The sequence below is a fragment of the Chiloscyllium punctatum genome, unplaced genomic scaffold, assembly GCF_047496795.1.
Source record: "Chiloscyllium punctatum isolate Juve2018m unplaced genomic scaffold, sChiPun1.3 scaffold_54, whole genome shotgun sequence".
NCBI classification, from domain to species: domain Eukaryota; kingdom Metazoa; phylum Chordata; class Chondrichthyes; order Orectolobiformes; family Hemiscylliidae; genus Chiloscyllium; species Chiloscyllium punctatum.
Genome location: NW_027309789.1, coordinates 8,747,677 through 8,759,730, shown reverse-complemented (window position 1 = coordinate 8,759,730; position 12,054 = coordinate 8,747,677).

Here is a 12,054-nt window from a genome sequence, read left to right as displayed (position 1 = left end):
AGGGCGAGAAACAGAGGGGCTGAAACAGAGGGCGAGAGACAGAGGGGCAGAAACAGAGGGGCTGAAACAGAGGGGCTGAAACAGAGAGTGTGAATCAGAGGGGCTGAAACAGAGGGCTAGAAACAGAGGGGCTGAAACAGAGGGCGAGAATCAGAGGGGCTGAAACAGAGGGCAAGAAACAGAGGGGCTGAAACAGAGTGGCTGAAACAGAAGGGCTGAAACAGAGGGGCTGAAACAGAGGGCGAGAAACAGGGGCTGAATCAGAGGGGCTGAATCAGAGGGGCTGAAACAGAGGGGCTGAATCAGAGGGGCTGAAACAGAAGGCGAGAAACAGAGAGGCTGAAACAGAGGGCGAGAAACAGAGGGGCAGATACAGAAGGCGAGATACAGAGGGGCTGAAACAGAGGGGCTGAAACAGAGAGCGAGAAACAGAGGGGCTGAAACAGAGGGCGAGAAACAGAGGGGCTGAAACAGAGGGGCTGAAACAGAGGGGCTGAAACAGAGGGCGAGAAACAGAGGGACTGAAACAGAGGGCGAGAAACAGAGGGGCTGAAACAGAGGGGCTGAAACAGAGGGGCTGAAACAGAGGGGCTGAATCGGAGGTGCTGAAACAGAGGGGCTGAAACAGAGGGGCTGAAACAGAGGGGCTGAAACAGAGGGGCTGAAACAGAGGGCGAGAAACAGAGGGGCTGAAACAGAGGGGCTGAAACAGAGGGGCTGAAACAGAGGGCGAGAAACAGAGGGGCTGAAACAGAGGGGCAGAAACAGAGGGGCTGAAACAGAGGGGCTGAAACAGAGGGCGAGAAACAGAGGGGCTGAAACAGAGGGGCTGAAACAGAGGGTGAGAAACAGAGGGGCTGAAACAGAGGGGCTGAAACAGAGGGGCTGAAACAGAGGGGCCGAAACAGAGGGCGTGAAACAGAGAGGCTGAAAAAGAGAGCGAGAAACAGAGGGGCTGAATCGGAGGGGCTGAAACAGAGGGGCTGAAACAGAGGGGCTGAAACAGAGGGCGAGAAACAGAGGGGCTGAAACAGAGGGGCTGAATCAGAGGGGCTGAATCGGAGGGGCTGAAACAGAGGGGCTGAAACAGAGGGGCTTAAACAGAGGGCGAGAAACAGAAGGGCTGAAACAGAGGGGCAGAAACAGAGGGGCTGAAACAGAGGGGCTGAAACAAAGGGCGAGAAACAGAGGGGCTGAATCAGAGGGGCTGAATCAGAGGGGCTGAAACAGAGGGGCTGAAACAGTGGGCGAGAAACTAAGGGACTGAAACAGCGGGCGAGAAACAGAGTGCGAGAAACAGAAGGGCTGAAACAGAGGGGCTGAAACAGACGGGCTGAAACAGAGAGCCTGAAACAGAGGGGCTGAATCAGAAGGGCTGAAACAGAGGGGCTGAAATAGATGGGCTGAAACAGACGGGATGAATCAGAGGGGCTGAAACAGAGGGGCTGAATCAGAGGGGCTGAAACAGAGGGCGAGAAACAGAGGGGCTGAAACAGAGGGCGAGAAACAGATAGGCTGAAACAGAGAGGCTGAAACAGAGGGGCTGAAACAGAGGGGCTGAAACAGAGGGCAAGAAACAGAGGGGCTGAAACAGAGGGCGAGAAACAGAGGGGCTGAAACAGAGGGGCTGAAAAAGAGGTGCTGAAACAGAGAGTGTGAATCAGAGGGGCTGAAACAGAGGGCGAGAAACAGAGGGGCTGAAACAGATGGCGAGAATCAGAGGGGCTGAAACAGAGGGCAAGAAACAGAGGGGCTGAAACAGAGTGGCTGAAACAGAAGGGCTGAAACAGAGGGGCTGAATCAGAGGGGCTGAATCAGAGGGGCTGAAACAGAGGGGCTGAATCAGAGGGGCTGAAACAGAAGGCGAGAAACAGAGAGGCTGAAACAGAGGGCGAGAAACAGAGGGGCAGAAACAGGAGCCGAGAAACAGAGGGGCTGAAATAGAGGGGCTGAAACAGAGGGCGAGAAACAGAGGGGCTGAAACAGAGGGCGAGAAACAGAGGGGCTGAAACAGAGTGGCTGAAACAGAGGGGCTGAAACAGAGGGCGAGAAACAGAGGGGCTGAAACAGAGGGCGAGAAACAGAGGGGCTGAAACAGAGGGGCTGAAACAGAGGGCGAGAAACAGAGGGGCTGAAACAGAGGGCGAGAAACAGAGGGGCTGAAACAGAGGGCGAGAGACAGAGGGCGAGAAACAGAGGAGCTGAAACAGAGGGCGAGAGACAGAGGGGCAGAAACAGAGGGCGAGAAACAGAGGGGCTGAAACAGAGGGGCTGAAACTGAGAGTGTGAATCAGAGGGGCTGAAACAGAGGGGCTGAATCAGAGGGGCTGAAACAGAGGGGCTGAATCAGAGGGGCTGAAACAGAAGGCGAGAAACAGAGGGGCTGAAACAGAGGGCGAGAAACAGAGGGACTGAAACAGAGGGCGAGAAACAGAGGGGCTGAAACAGACGGCGAGAAACAGAGGGGCTGAAACAGAGGGCGAGAAAAAGAGGGGCTGAAACAGAGGGCAAGAAACAGAGGGGCTGAAACAGAGGGCGAGAAACAGAGGGGCTGAAACAGAGGGCGAGAAACAGAGGGGCTGAAACAGAGGGTGAGAAACGGAGGGGCTGAAACAGAGGGGCTGAAACAGAGGGGCTGAAACAGAGGGCGAGAAACAGAGGGGCTGAAACAGAGGGCGAGAAACAGAGGGGCTGAAACAGAGGGTGAGAGACAGAGGGCGAGAAACAGAGGAGCTGAAACAGAGGGCGAGAGACAGAGGGGCAGAAACAGAGGGCGAGAAACAGAGGGGCTGAAACAGAGGGGCTGAATCAGAGGGGCTGAAACAGAAGGCGAGAAACAGAGGGGCTGAAACAGAGGGCGAGAAACAGAGGGGCAGAAACAGAAGGCGAGAAACAGAGTGGCTGAAACAGAGGGGCTGAAACAGAGGGCGAGAAACAGAGGGGCTGAAACAGAGGGCGAGAAACAGAGGGGCCGAAACAGAGGGGCTGAAACAGAGGGGCTGAAACAGAGGGCGAGAAACAGAGGGGCTGAAACAGAGGGCGAGAAACAGAGGGGCTGAAACAGAGGGCGAGAAACAGAGGGGCTGAAACAGAGGGGCTGAAACAGAGGGGCTGAAACAGAGCGGCTGAATCGGAGGGTCTGAAACAGAAGGGCTGAAACAGAGGGGCTGAAACAGAGGGCGAGAAACAGAGGGGCTGAAACAGAAGGCGAGAAACAGAGTGGCTGAAACAGAGGGGCTGAAACAGAGGGCGAGAAACAGAGGGGCTGAAACAGAGGGCGAGAAACAGAGGGGCCGAAACAGAGGGGCTGAAACAGAGGGGCTGAAACAGAGGGCGAGAAACAGAGGGGCTGAAACAGAGGGCGAGAAACAGAGGGGCTGAAACAGAGGGCGAGAAACAGAGGGGCTGAAACAGAGGGGCTGAAACAGAGGGGCTGAAACAGAGCGGCTGAATCGGAGGGTCTGAAACAGAAGGGCTGAAACAGAGGGGCTGAAACAGAGGGCGAGAAACAGAGGGGCTGAAACAGAGGGCGAGAAACAGAGGGGCTGAAACAGTGGGCGAGAGCCAGAGGGCGAGAAACAGAGGGGCTGAAACAGAGGGCGAGAAATAGAGGGGCTGAAACAGAGGGTCTGAAACAGAGGGGCTGAAACAGAGGGCGAGAAACAGAGGGGCTGAAACAGAGGGGCTGAAACAGAGGAGCTGAAACAGAGGGGCTGAAACAGAGGGCGAGAAACAGAGGGGCTGAAACAGAGGGGCTGAAACAGAGGAGCTGAAACAGAGGGCGAGAAACAGAGAGGCTGAAACAGAGGGCGAGAAACAGAGAGGCTGAAACAGAGGGCGAGAAACAGAGTGGCTGAAACAGAGGGCAAGAAACAGAGGGGCTGAAACAGAGGGCGAGAAACAGAGGGGCTGAAACAGAGGGGCTGAAACAGAGGGGCTGAAACAGAGGGGCTGAACCAGAAGGGCTGAAACAGAGGGCGAGAAACAGAGGGGCTGAAACAGAGGGCCAAAAAAAAAAGGGCGAGAAACAGAGGGACTGAAACAGAGGGGCTGAAACAGAGGGGCTGAAACAGAGGGCGTGAAACAGAGCGGCTGAAACAGAGGGCGAGAAACAGAGGGGCAGAAACAAAGGGTCTGAAACAGTGGGGCTGAAACAGAGGGGCTGAAACAGAGGGCGAGGAATAGAGGGGCTGAAACAGAGGGCGAGAAACAGAGGGGCTGAAACAGAGGGGCTGAAACAGAGGGGCTGAAACAGAGGGCGAGAAACAGAGGGGCTGAAACAGAGGGCGAGAAACAGAGGGGCTGAAACAGAGGGCGAGAAACAAAGGGGCTGAATCAGAGGGGCTGAAACAGAGGGCGAGAAACAGAGGGGCTGAAACAGAGGGCGAGAAACAGAGAGGCTGAAACAGAGGGGCTGAAACAGAGGGGCTGAAACAGAGGGGCTGAATCAGACGGGCTGAAACAGAGGGCGAGAAACAGAGGGGCTGAAACAGAGGGCGAGAGACGGAGGGGCTGAAACAAAGGGGCAGAAACAGAGGGGCTGAATCAGAGGGGCTGAAACAGAGGGGCTGAATCAGACGGGCTGAAACAGAGGGCGAGAAACAGAGGGGCTGAAACAGAGGGCGAGAGACAGAGGGGCAGAAACAGAGGGGCTGAAACAGAGGGGCTGAAACAGAGAGTGTGAATCAGAGGGGCTGAAACAGAGGACTAGAAACAGAGGGGATGAAACAGAGGGCGAGAATCAGAGGGGCTGAAACAGAGGGCAAGAAACAGAGGGGCTGAAACAGAGTGGCTGAAACAGAAGGGCTGAAACAGAGGGGCTGAAACAGAGGGCGAGAAACAGAGGGGCTGAATCAGAGGGGCTGAATCAGAGGGGCTGAAACAGAGGGGCTGAATCGGAGGGGCTGAAACAGAAGGCGAGAAACAGAGAGGCTGAAACAGAGGGCGAGAAACAGAAGGGCAGAAACAGAAGGCGAGATACAGAGGGGCTGAAACAGAGGGGCTGAAACAGAGAGCGAGAAACAGAGGGGCTGAAACAGAGGGCGAGAAACAGAGGGGCTGAAACAGAGGGGCTGAAAAGAGGGGCTGAAACAGAGGGCGAGAAACAGAGGGGCTGAAACAGAGGGCGAGAAACAGAGGGGCTGAAACAGAGGGGCTGAAACAGAAGGGCTGAAACAGAGGGGCTGAATCGGAGGTGCTGAAACAGAGGGGCTGAAACAGAGGGGCTGAAACAGAGGGCGAGAAACAGAGGGGCTGAAACAGAGGGGCAGAAACAGAGGGGCTGAAACAGAGGGGCTGAAACAGAGGGCGAGAAACAGAGGGGCTGAAACAGAGGGGCTGAAACAGAGGGTGAGAAACAGAGGGGCTGAAACAGAGGGGCTGAAACAGAGGGGCTGAAACAGAGGGGCTGAAACTGAGGGCGAGAAACAGAGAGGCTGAAAAAGAGGGCGAGAAACAGAGGGGCTGAATCGGAGGGGCTGAAACAGAGGGGCTGAAACAGAGGGGCTGAAACAGAGGGCGAGAAACAGAGGGGCTGAAACAGAGGGGCTGAATCAGAGGGGCTGAATCGGAGGGGCTGAAACAGAGGGGCTGAAACAGAGGGGCTGAAACAGAGGGCGAGAAACAGAGGGGCTGAAACAGAGGGGCAGAAACAGAGGGGCTGAAACAGAGGGGCTGAAACAGAGGGCGAGAAACAGAGGGGCTGAATCAGAGGGGCTGAATCAGAGGGGCTGAAACAGAGGGGCTGAAACAGTGGGCGAGAAACTAAGGGACTGAATCAGCGGGCGAGAAACAGAGTGCGAGAAACAGAGGGGCTGAAACAGAGGGGCTGAAACAGACGGGCTGAAACAGAGAGCCTGAAACAGAGGGGCTGAATCAGAAGGGCTGAAACAGAGGGGCTGAAATAGATGGGCTGAAACAGACGGGATGAATCAGAGGGGCTGAAACAGAGGGGCTGAATCAGAGGGGCTGAAACAGAGGGCGAGAAACAGAGGGGCTGAAACAGAGGGCGAGAAACAGAGGGGCTGAAACATGGGCGAGAAACAGATAGGCTGAAACAGAGAGGCTGAAACAGAGGGGCTGAAACAGAGGGGCTGAAACAGAGGGCAAGAAACAGAGGGGCTGAAACAGAGGGCGAGAAACAGAGGGGCTGAAACAGAGGGGCTGAAAAAGAGGTGCTGAAACAGAGAGTGTGAATCAGAGGGGCTGAAACAGAGGGCGAGAAACAGAGGGGCTGAAACAGAGGGCGAGAATCAGAGGGGCTGAAACAGAGGGCAAGAAACAGAGGGGCTGAAACAGAGTGGCTGAAACAGACGGCCTGAAACAGAGGGGCTGAAACAGAGGGCGAGAAACAGAGGGGCTGAATCAGAGGGGCTGAATCAGAGGGGCTGAAACAGAGGGGCTGAATCAGAGAGGCTGAAACAGAAGGCGAGAAACAGAGAGGCTGAAACAGAGGGCGAGAAACAGAGGGGCAGAAACAGGAGGCGAGAAACAGAGGGGCTGAAACAGAGGGGCTGAAACAGAGGGCGAGAAACAGAGGGGCTGAAACAGAGGGCGAGAAACAGAGGGGCTGAAACAGAGGGGCTGAAACAGAGGGGCTGAAACAGATGGCGAGAAACAGAGGGGCTGAAACAGAGGGCGAGAAACAGAGGTGCTGAAACAGAGGCCGAGAAACAGAGGGGCTGAAACAGAGGGGCTGAAACAGAGGGCGAGAAACAGAGAGGCTGAAACAGAGGGCGAGAAACAGAGGGGCTGAAACAGAGGGGCTGAAACAGTGGGGCTGAATCAGAGGGGCTGAAACAGAGGGCGAGAAACAGAGGGGCTGAATCAGAGGGGCTGAAACAGAGGGGCAGAAACAGAGGGGCTGAAACAGAGGGGCTGAAACAGAGGGCGAGAAACAGAGGGGCTGAAACAGAGGGGCAGAAACAGAGGGGCTGAAACAGAGGGGCTGAAACAGAGGGCGAGAAACAGAGGGGCTGAATCAGAGGGTCTGAATCAGAGGGGCTGAAACAGAGGGGCTGAAACAGTGGGCGAGAAACTAAGGGACTGAAACAGCGGGCGAGAAACAGAGTGCGAGAAACAGAGGGGCTGAAACAGAGGGGCTGAAACAGACGGGCTGAAACAGAGAGCCTGAAACAGAGGGGCTGAATCAGAAGGGCTGAAACAGAGGGGCTGAAATAGATGGGCTGAAACAGACGGGATGAATCAGAGGGGCTGAAACAGAGGGGCAGAATCAGAGGGGCTGAAACAGAGGGCGAGAAACAGAGGGGCTGAAACAGTGGGCGAGAAACAGAGGGGCTGAAACAGAGGGCGAGAAACAGAGGGGCTGAAACAGAGAGGCTGAAACAGAGGGACTGAAACAGAGGGGCTGAAACAGAGGGCAAGAAACAGAGGGGCTGAAACAGAGGGCGAGAAACAGAGGGGCTGAAACAGAGGGGCTGAAACAGAGGGCGAAAAACAGAGGGGCTGAAACAGAGGGCGAGAATCAGAGGGGCTGAAACAGAGGGCGAGATACAGAGGGCGAGAAACAGAGGGACTGAAACAGTGGAGCTGAAACAGAGGGGCTGAAACAGAGGGCGAGAAACAGAGGGGCTGAAACAGAGGGCGAGAAACAGAGGGGCTGAAACAGAGGGCGGGAAACAGAGGGACTGAAACAGAGGGGCTGACACAGAGGGGCTGAAACAGAGGGCGAGAAACAGAGGGGATGAAACAGTGGGGCTGAAACAGAGGGCGAGAAACAGAGGGGCTGAAACAGAGGGCGAGTAACAGAGGGGCTGAAACGGAGGGCGAGAAACAGAGTGCGAGAAACAGAGGGACTGAAACAGAGGGGCTGAAACAGAGGGGCTGAACCAGAAGGGCTGAAACAGAGGGCGAGAAACAGAGGGGCTGAAACAGAGGGCCAAAACAAAAAGGGCGAGAAACAGAGGGACTGAAACAGAGGGGCTGAAACAGAGGGGCTGAAACAGAGGGCGTGAAACAGAGCGGCTGAAAGAGAGGGCGAGAAACAGAGGGGCTGAAACAGAGGGCGAGAAACAGAGGGGCTGAAACAGAGGGCGAGAAACAGAGGGGCTGAAACAGAGGGGCTGAAACAGAGGGGCTGAAACAGAGCGGCTGAATCGGAGGGTCTGAAACAGAAGGACTGAAACAGAGGGGCTGAAACAGAGGGCGAGAAACAGAGGGGCTGAAACAGAGGGCGAGAAACAGAGGGGCTGAAACAGTGGGCGAGAGACAGAGGGGCTGAAACAGAGGGGCTGAAACAGAGGGGCTGAAACAGAGGGCGAGAAACAGAGGGGCTGAAACAGAGGGGCTGAAACAGAGGAGCTGAAACAGAGGGGCTGAAACAGAGGGCGAGAAACAGAGGGCCTGAAACAGAGGGGCTGAAACAGAGGAGCTGAAACAGAGGGCGAGAAACAGAGAGGCTGAAACAGAGGGCGAGAAACAGAGGGGCTGAAACAGAGGGGCTGAAACAGAGGGGCTGAAACAGAGGGCGAGAAACAGAGGGGCTGAAACAGAGGGGCTGAAACAGAGGAGCTGAAACAGAGGGCGAGAAACAGAGAGGCTGAAACAGAGGGCGAGAAACAGAGTGGCTGAAACAGAGGGCAAGAAACAGAGGGGCTGAAACAGAGGGCGAGAAACAGAGGGGCTGAAACAGAGGGGCTGAAACAGAGGGGCTGAAACAGAGGGGCTGAACCAGAAGGGCTGAAACAGAGGGCGAGAAACAGAGGGGCTGAAACAGAGGGCCAAAAAAAAAAGGGCGAGAAACAGAGGGACTGAAACAGAGGGGCTGAAACAGAGGGGCTGAAACAGAGGGCGTGAAACAGAGCGGCTGAAACAGAGGGCGAGAAACAGAGGGGCAGAAACAAAGGGTCTGAAACAGTGGGGCTGAAACAGAGGGGCTGAAACAGAGGGCGAGGAATAGAGGGGCTGAAACAGAGGGCGAGAAACAGAGGGGCTGAAACAGAGGGCGAGAAACAGAGGGGCTGAAACAGAGGGGCTGAAACAGAGGGGCTGAAACAGAGGGCGAGAAACAGAGGGGCTGAAACAGAGGGCGAGAAACAGAGGGGCTGAAACAGAGGGCGAGAAACAGAGGGGCTGAATCAGAGGGGCTGAAACAGAGGGCGAGAAACAGAGGGGCTGAAACAGAGGGCGAGAAACAGAGAGGCTGAAACAGAGGGGCTGAAACAGAGGGGCTGAAACAGAGGGGCTGAATCAGACGGGCTGAAACAGAGGGCGAGAAACAGAGGGGCTGAAACAGAGGGCGAGAGACAGAGGGGCTGAAACAAAGGGGCTGAAACAGAGGGGCTGAATCAGAGGGGCTGAAACAGAGGGGCTGAATCAGACGGGCTGAAACAGAGGGCGAGAAACAGAGGGGCTGAAACAGAGGGCGAGAGACAGAGGGGCAGAAACAGAGGGGCTGAAACAGAGGGGCTGAAACAGAGAGTGTGAATCAGAGGGGCTGAAACAGAGGACTAGAAACAGAGGGGATGAAACAGAGGGCGAGAATCAGAGGGGCTGAAACAGAGGGCAAGAAACAGAGGGGCTGAAACAGAGTGGCTGAAACAGAAGGGCTGAAACAGAGGGGCTGAAACAGAGGGCGAGAAACAGAGGGGCTGAATCAGAGGGGCTGAATCAGAGGGGCTGAAACAGAGGGGCTGAATCAGAGGGGCTGAAACAGAAGGCGAGAAACAGAGAGGCTGAAACAGAGGGCGAGAAACAGAAGGGCAGAAACAGTAGGCGAGATACAGAGGGGCTGAAACAGAGGGGCTGAATCAGAGGGGCTGAAACAGAGGGCGAGAAACAGAGGGGCTGGAACAGAGGGCGAGAAACAGAGGGGCTGAAACAGAGGGGCTGAAACAGAAGGGCTGAAACAGAGGGGCTGAATCGGAGGTGCTGAAACAGAGGGGCTGAAACAGAGGGGCTGAAACAGAGGGCGAGAAACAGAGGGGCTGAAACAGAGGGGCAGAAACAGAGGGGCTGAAACAGAGGGGCTGAAACAGAGGGCGAGAAACAGAGGGGCTGAAACAGAGGGGCTGAAACAGAGGGTGAGAAACAGAGGGGCTGAAACAGAGGGGCTGAAACAGAGGGGCTGAAACTGAGGGCGAGAAACAGAGAGGCTGAAAAAGAGGGCGAGAAACAGAGGGGCTGAATCGGAGGGGCTGAAACAGAGGGGCTGAAACAGAGGGGCTGAAACAGAGGGCGAGAAACAGAGGGGCTGAAACAGAGGGGCTGAATCAGAGGGGCTGAATCGGAGGGGCTGAAACAGAGGGGCTGAAACAGAGGGGCTGAAACAGAGGGCGAGAAACAGAGGGGCTGAAACAGAGGGGCAGAAACAGAGGGGCTGAAACAGAGGGGCTGAAACAGAGGGCGAGAAACAGAGGGGCTGAATCAGAGGGGCTGAATCAGAGGGGCTGAAACAGAGGGGCTGAAACAGTGGGCGAGAAACTAAGGGACTGAATCAGCGGGCGAGAAACAGAGTGCGAGAAACAGAGGGGCTGAAACAGAGGGGCTGAAACAGACGGGCTGAAACAGAGGGGCTGAATCAGAAGGGCTGAAACAGAGGGGCTGAAATAGATGGGCTGAAACAGACGGGATGAATCAGAGGGGCTGAAACAGAGGGGCTGAATCAGAGGGGCTGAAACAGAGGGCGAGAAACAGAGGGGCTGAAACAGAGGGCGAGAAACAGAGGGGCTGAAACATGGGCGAGAAACAGATAGGCTGAAACAGAGAGGCTGAAACAGAGGGGCTGAAACAGAGGGGCTGAAACAGAGGGCAAGAAACAGAGGGGCTGAAACAGAGGGCGAGAAACAGAGGGGCTGAAACAGAGGGGCTGAAAAAGAGGTGCTGAAACAGAGAGTGTGAATCAGAGGGGCTGAAACAGAGGGCGAGAAACAGAGGGGCTGAAACAGAGGGCGAGAATCAGAGGGGCTGAAACAGAGGGCAAGAAACAGAGGGGCTGAAACAGAGTGGCTGAAACAGAAGGCCTGAAACAGAGGGGCTGAAACAGAGGGCGAGAAACAGAGGGGCTGAATCAGAGGGGCTGAATCAGAGGGGCTGAAACAGAGGGGCTGAATCAGAGAGGCTGAAACAGAAGGCGAGAAACAGAGAGGCTGAAACAGAGGGCGAGAAACAGAGGGGCAGAAACAGGAGGCGAGAAACAGAGGGGCTGAAACAGAGGGGCTGAAACAGAGGGCGAGAAACAGAGGGGCTGAAACAGAGGGCGAGAAACAGAGGGGCTGAAACAGAGGGGCTGAAACAGAGGGGCTGAAACAGATGGCGAGAAACAGAGGGGCTGAAACAGAGGGCGAGAAACAGAGGTGCTGAAACAGAGGCCGAGAAACAGAGGGGCTGAAACAGAGGGGCTGAAACAGAGGGCGAGAAACAGAGAGGCTGAAACAGAGGGCGAGAAACAGAGGGGCTGAAACAGAGGGGCTGAAACAGTGGGGCTGAATCAGAGGGGCTGAAACAGAGGGCGAGAAACAGAGGGGCTGAATCAGAGGGGCTGAAACAGAGGGGCAGAAACAGAGGGGCTGAAACAGAGGGGCTGAAACAGAGGGGCTGAAACAGAGGGGCTGAAACAGAGGGGCAGAAACAGAGGGGCTGAAACAGAGGGGCTGAAACTGAGGGCGAGAAACAGAGGGGCTGAATCAGAGGGGCTGAATCAGAGGGGCTGAAACAGAGGGGCTGAAACAGTGGGCGAGAAACTAAGGGACTGAAACAGCGGGCGAGAAACAGAGTGCGAGAAACAGAGGGGCTGAAACAGAGGGGCTGAAACAGACGGGCTGAAACAGAGAGCCTGAAACAGAGGGGCTGAATCAGAAGGGCTGAAACAGAGGGGCTGAAATAGATGGGCTGAAACAGACGGGATGAATCAGAGGGGCTGAAACAGAGGGGCAGAATCAGAGGGGCTGAAACAGAGGGCGAGAAACAGAGGGGCTGAAACAGTGGGCGAGAAACAGAGGGGCTGAAACAGAGGGCGAGAAACAGAGGGGCTGAAACAGAGAGGCTGAAACAGAGGGACTGAAACAGAGGGGCTGAAACAGAGGGCAAGAAACAGAG